The following is a 7,652-nucleotide window of genomic DNA, read 5'->3' on the forward strand; positions in this document are numbered from 1 at the left end:
TAAATGAGATTTCTACCTATGGTTTCAAAATTTGTTACACCCGGTATTTCTGCCGAGTACAGCTTATAGCCAATGCCCATAGAGTGTTATTTACCTATTTCCTTACCATTATTCTTAGAAAAAAAAAGAAGGGAGCCATGATATTTCTCGTAACGATTTAACCAATGAGAATTATCGTATTTTTCAGTGTTATCACTAGCACTATCGCTATTATTAGCATTAACTATATCATTCATTTTATTTGTAGCGGCCCCGCATAGCACAGTCGCTAACGCTCTCGTCTTTGGTGCTAGGCGATACCAGGTTCGATTCCCGGAGGAAACACTCGGTCGATAAAGTATAAAAGATTTTTCATGCCTGCCATCCTAAATGAGGTTTGCCTGCCCAAGGCTGCTTCTTTCCTTCCTTCCTTCCTTTCTTTCTTCCCAATTCCATGGGCAGTGTGATCTCTGAGGGACGTTATCCTTCATACGTGACGGGCTAACGTGGCCATAGATGCCGAAACCTCAGAAATCTAATTCCCAATCTTAATGCCATCTTATTGGTAGAATCACCTCATTCCCTATAACAATTTTGCTACTAACGTTCTCTATATTAATATTTGAGTTTAACATGCCTGAAGATTAAGGAAGAGGGACTTAGGAGATTTCTGTGTATTTATTGTGACCTTCAAATAGTGCAAAAAAAAACCTTACAAACTAAAATTTACTTACCGCTAAAACTATACACTAACTGTATACACTATGTACAAAAAAAAAAAAAAAAAAAAAAAAAAATCTTCACCACGCAATCTCTCTGTATGTAAAGGAAATAAACCCTGAAGATTGCTCTATTTGAAGAAGCATCTCACAAGCTTTATAAGCACATACAGTGGCTTAGCACAATCAATTGTCATTTCAATTTTACCCCACTTCATAACTTTTGTTCGTTCTTCTTCACAATTAGCAGTATTAGTTAATAAATAATTGCTCCTGACGAATCATCTCTAAGAGCTAAAAATGTGTTAAAAAAAAAAGAAAGAAAGAAAGAGAGAGAGAGAGAGAAAGAAAGAGAAAGAAAAAGAAAGAAAGAAAGAAAGAAAGAAAGAAAGAGAAATTATTACTACAAGTTTAATCATCTTTATTTCGAAGCTGCTACTGATCTTCAGTTGGACTTACTATACTTAGACAATGATTCATTTTTTTATCAGAATGTTTCCTGTCAAAATTTATGTTGAATAATTTGCACTTTTTCCGTTAATCAATTTTAATATTGTCTCCTTGAATATAATACTATTAATTTGAGTTTTTTTTTTCAATGCAATGTGAAATAATATAAACTGATTATAATATAAATCCAAATGATGATTAAAAAAAAATAGCATAAGCCCAGAGCTGGGTTTAGGTTTGGTGGGGTCCTAAGCTACTGAAGATAATGGGTCCCTTTTGTGTGTCCAGATGAACGTAGGACCCTATATACAGAAATGAAGAAACCAGTTATATTTTAGGAAGCAGACTAGCAGAAGGGGCCTACACAAACGAAGCACTTTTGCTATATGTAGATGTTACTTCATTGTTTTTCCTATATTTTGGAAATGTACATTCAATTTTTTTCCTTGAATATTTAGGGCCCCCCAAGAGTATGGGGCCCTAAGCTATAGCTTGTTTAGCTTATACTTAAATCCGGCACTGCACAAGCCTTATAATTTTCCAGTTGTACTCTGCTACTATTTGTTTGTATGAAAACTGTCCTCTTCCAAATAATTGAAGATGTAAAACAAATTTAGTACGATTATTCTGAAGATGATCACAATCAAATAATATGTGATTTAAAGTTCCTATACCTTTATCTACCAACACTGATACGTATCCTTCTTTTTAACTTTATATAACTTAGTGGGTGCGAGTGCAATTCCTAAGAGAATTGTAATATAAAATGACTTCCATGTTAGTCCAGCCATTTATGTAATTATAGTACAAGGTTTAAATCTTTTATTTTTAATGATAGACCAATATAATTTTCCTGAATATTTTTTGATTTTATACTGCCAAACCTCAAATTCATTTCTGCATTCTTCCTCTATAATGTAATTGAAATTACGAGGTGATATTTTGATTTGGGATTTAATACCTTCTTTTACACGTACTGTTAGCAGCTTAATCAACACTCTTACTATGTTCAACATGAGCCTTCATGAAGATAAAATTTATTTTTTAGTTTTATCTACCATAGTTTTATATAAGTATGTAATATTTAAAATGCTCCAAGGCTATTTATAATTGCAGTGTATGGAATTTAATGGTTGTAACACACTTAATCAGTACAAATTGTGGCTTTTGTGATATTTTTGTCTCTTGATGAAGGTTAAAGTTTCTCGAATTTCGAAAGCATCTTCTTTATAAAATTAAATATATTTTGGTAATTGATATTTGATTGTAAGTGACCTTTCTGAAATGTGAATAGCCGCTCCTACATTAGTCTTTTGAAATTTTGGTGCATCAGTGTAAATTAGTAAAGCGCTTTTTAACAAAAAATTTAGCTATTTACCAGTGAATCCTCCCGTGGAAAGCCTTAACACTTTTTAGACGTTTCGGAACTCACAGTTGGTTCCTTCCTCAGTGGCAAGGTGAAAGGGATTAAAACGGATAGGAGATAAAAGGTGTAAAACAAGAAATGCATACCACTAAATAAATAACTGTAACGTAAAGAGTAAATCCTGGGATGAACAAGCAAAGCGAAGTGCAAAAGGAGTGGCCTGAATTAAAGAAAGCGAGGTGTCTAAGTTACGTCACTATTGCCAGATTCAAAGTATAACTTATCCAGACTTGAAGAGTGAACTGTTGGTCTTATGGGAACAGCGATGCCAAGTTGAGCATTAGAAACAAATGCAGAACAGATGGCACTTCCGTTATACTGCCGACTGATGTTGCCAAGTCACATAGTAAAAAAAAAAAATCCATCACCACGACGATTAGTAAATAATAATAATAATAATAATAATAATAATAATAATAATAATAATCAACTTACCACTTTGAATCAATCGCACTCCAAAGGATCAATCCCTTCACTGTCATCATCATCATCTTCTTCTTCTTTTTCAAAGATTTCAGACGATTCTTCTTCAGAGGAATCTCCACCACAACGGCTCAACATCATCTTGCAGCTAATCTGCTTTCCACCTGTCATTTTCGATGTTTATCACCTGCCTCACGTAGTTCTGCCAATTTTCTGCTGTTATACGCTTAAACACTTCATAAATTAATTTTTCAACGTCTTTCACTTTGAATGTTGTATTATTTGTCCCAACATAGCGCTTTACTTGAGGCCACACGAGTTCAATAGGGTTGAGCTCACAGTGATAAGGAAGTAATCGAACAGTGTGTCCTAGTTCTTTAGCCCATTCGTCAATCTTATATTTTTCATATTTAGGACGATGAATACTTACTAGTTCCATCAAGTCTTTCTTTAACATATCCTCATCATACTAAATATTGTGTAAGGTTAACCACTGGGGCATGTCGTCTTTCTTCCAAGCTGTTTCACTCGTGACCCAACTTATACTTTTACCCGGGTTTTTCTGCTTTAAATAGTTAAACACGCTCATGACAATAGCCCTTTCTTTCCTCTTCAATATTTGACTACTCTTACGCTTAAAAGAGGTGCTGGCTATAATTTCTTCCATTTTGATATATTAACACACACGCGCGCGCACCTATACACACACAGACAGACGCGATTTTGTCCCCAGAACAACATAGTACGTAAATAAATACAATCAACAAAATGCCGTGTGCTCAGAGACCACACTCTGCACAATAGCAAGGACACAACAGAGAAGAACTTTGTCTGGAGTCTGACATGAGTCATCTAGTGCAGTACAGACGATACAGTAGGTAAGCAATTGGTCTCACCCACCGCACCAAACTCTCTCTCCCTATTTCCTGATGTAGTTTCTGAAACCAATGCTGTTATAAAACCTAACAGAAATCACAGTCAATTATGAACTCCCAAAGAAATTTCAATTCATGAAAGATAAAAGAAGAAATATGAAATGTGTCCTACAGCAATTTTCGCTGAAATTTCCTTCCCGACGAGGAATATATCTAATTAAGAATCAAACTGAGATGTACCGACAAAAATTTCATGAATTAGTGTTTTACACTAAGAAGTTTTACACTTGATTTGTATTAAAAATAAAAGCTAAGTTAATACTTTTGCAAAGATATGGATTATGCCTGTAGCTTGGTTAAATAATAATAATAATAATAATAATAATAATAATAATAATAGACCTAATAAAACTGAATTACCTCAGATGGTAATTTCGTACTTGAAAAGTCACCCCGCAGACCATCCCCTGAAATTATTACTGCCTTTTTATTCAGTGCCCCCCCCCCCTTTGGATGAGTGGTTACGCTCGTCGCAGTGTAATCAAAAGGTCCCGGGGTCCATTCCCCGGTGGGGACACAGGTGGTTCGGATCTCACATTAAGCTGTAATCATATTCTGCTCTCTTTTCGTTTTTTTATTAAAATATTTTTCTTTTGTTGAGATAGAGAAAAAAGAGAAAAAGGAGATGAAAAGAAGTTTTACTTTTTCTAAAAATCAGAAAGCTTTATTTAAATTCTTTCTGTCAGTAATTTTATTTACTTTTCTGTCCGTACTTTTTTCGTACTTGAAATCAGTGGAAGTAACAACACTAATGAGCTTACGAATGTAGGCTGACACTACGATGAAATTTCTCGGCAGTTGGCAACGCTATCTTTGAGCAGACAGTTCTATGTCACGTGCAAATGCAGCGGCAACGTTCTAGCAGCCGTTACGCTTATCATGTCTTCCCCCTTCGAGTTTCAAAAACAAAAACTAGCCTGTAAAAACTAATTAAATGCTTTATAAGGTAAAGAGAAATTATGAAAATTATTTTTGTATCGTCGGTAAATATTTAACATTTTTTAAGATAAACTACAGTAGTGAAATCTGTTCTGTTTAAAGGGGTAAATGCGCAGAAGTAAAAGTCTATGCAGCCACAATACAGACCAAACTCTGGATAGCCTATAGGCATCAAAGATAGGTACCCAAGTTCTATCAATCTTGCCAGTGTCAAGGTTCAATTCAAGTTTGTATTTATGAATAAAGAATGACATTATGCGCATTATCCGCAATATTGTTTTAAATCAGATTGAAACTTCTATTTTACAGAATATATTTAAAAATATTAGATATTACCGTTATGCTGATGACATTTTACTACTTGTACAATCCGCGGCAAAAAACCTGCAACATGAGGATGTAAGTTTATTGTGAAACTACGCCTAACAACACAGGGAATGAACATAACGTCTAAGTGTAACGAATCACGCCAGGATAAACCTCGGCCTCCTCCCGTGCACACTTATTTTGGAGCAAAAGACTTTATCATTTCACAATAAACTTATATGTTCATGTTGCAGGTTTTTTGCCGCGGATTGTACAATCCGCAGCAAAAAACCTGCAACATTAGTATATAAGTTTATTCTGAAACTACGCCTAACAGCGCAGGGAATCAACATAACGTCTAAGTGGCACGCATCACGCCAGGAGAAACCTCGCCGTCCTCTCCTGCACATTTATTTTCTAGCAAAAGACCTCGTCGTTTTACAATAAACTTAAATGCTCATGTTGCAGCTTTTTGCTGCGGACTGTATGTGACGAAAATACACTTGTACAAATATTTGAACAATTCAATAATCAGCATCCTAGGTGAAGTTCACCCTTGAACGTGAATCTGATATCTGTCTTCCATTTTTAGACTTACTCATTACCCGATCACATAACAAATTTATAACAAAAGTATTTCGAAAACCTAGAGCAGGCACTACTTACATACATCAACAGTCAGCTCATCCGCCATTGTACAAAGCCGATATTTGGAAGAATTTCTTTTCGCAGAGCATTTTTGATTTGTGATCGTCAGAAAGATCTTAATTACGAAATACAGTTTTTATTTAAATAGGACCAAGAAAATTATTATAAGTTGTGTATTTTACAGAAGTGATTTAATCAAACATGTAGATGGTTGGAAGCCCCCAAAATAGTCACTTCCAAAGAAGCTAAAACTTGGATAGGAATACCTTATTTTCTGCAATTAGTTGACAAAAATTCAACGTATTCTTGCAAAGCATAATATATCTGCCTCAATCATTCCCCCAAAAAGTCTACAAAAACATCTCACCGGATTTAAAAGTTTTTTTGCTGATCCACTAAATAAGTCAGGCATTTACTGCGTTCAGTGCGAATGTGACTCATATATAAGCCAAACGAAACGCAATATTAACACTCGAATTAAGAATCATATTAGACAATGAAAAAGGTCACAGGAAGAGAGCATGTCGGGTTTGGCACTTCATTTAAAACAATATACACATAATATAAAACAGGTTCAGAAAAAAAAATTAAAGAATCATTCTTCATTCATAAATACAAACCTGCATTAAACCTTGATAGTGGTAACATTGATAGAACTTGGGTACGTACCATTGATGTCTACTTTGAATCTGGCAATACTGACATAAACACCGCGCGTCCTTTAATTCATTCCACTCCTTTTGCACTTCGCTCTGCTGGTTCATCCCAGGATTTACTCTTTACGTTACAGTTATTTATTTAGTGGTATGAATTCCTTGTTTTACACCTTTTTATCTCTTACTCGTTTTAATACCTTTCACCTTGCCACTGAAGAAGGAACCTGATGAGAGTTTCGAAAGGTCTAAAAAGTCTTACGGCTTTCCAAGGGAGGATTCATTGGTAAGTAGCCAATTTTTGGTAATTTGAATCATCCTCTCATGTGCCCATATAATTATAGTTGAGTTCTTGTCTATTCTTTTGTGAATGATCTCTCCAAATGTTCTGAAATTTTGTTTTGAAGATCATTATTTTCTATATGAATGTAATTTGGTATGATTGCTTTAATGCAAACTAGATTAATATAATTCCAAGAAAAGCAAGGCAATAGGGGATCTTTATGAATATCAAATATAAATATTTTAATTCTAAATATGCCTGAATAATCAAAAGATAATTATTACTATACGGTATTTTCTTTTAGTGTATGAGAGATTCCAGATTCTATAGTTTCAGAATATGTGGTAACTTATACTTGCCAAATCGAGTTAACATAACTGTGTGAGCTAATTTGAGTAATATTATTTTCAAAGTAATGCAACCTGATTCTTCCAATAATGCTAGCTTAGGACAGAAACTTGGTTGAGAGAATATAATTTTTGCTTAGTATATATTATTTGTTCCGTTTTATTCAAATGTTTACAGATATTATAAAAATCTACCATACGTTATTTTGCCATCAAGCACTGTTTTAATATAACTAGTAGATGAATTAATCCCCCATTTCCTAGATGTAAGGCTTCTGAACAGTCTACGGTACTTATCAGTTTCTCTATTCAAATAATTCATGTGAATATTCCAGTTAAGCTTACGATCTAGATATAATCCTAGATACTTGAGTTTTCTGCAGTTAGTTTGATATTATTATATTGTAACTAATAATCTTTCTGTTTTTCTTCCTTGAAAAAATTATGAATTGAGTCTTATTCCAGTTGAGTTTAAATCCATCATTCACCATCCAGTAGATTATTTTATGAAGATTTGTCTCTATTTTACTAATAGCTGTTTTAA

Source organism: Thermobia domestica, chromosome 3 (genome assembly GCF_964235325.1).
Source record: "Thermobia domestica chromosome 3, izTheDome1.hap1.1, whole genome shotgun sequence".
In the NCBI taxonomy this organism is placed as follows: Eukaryota; Metazoa; Arthropoda; class Insecta; order Zygentoma; family Lepismatidae; genus Thermobia; species Thermobia domestica.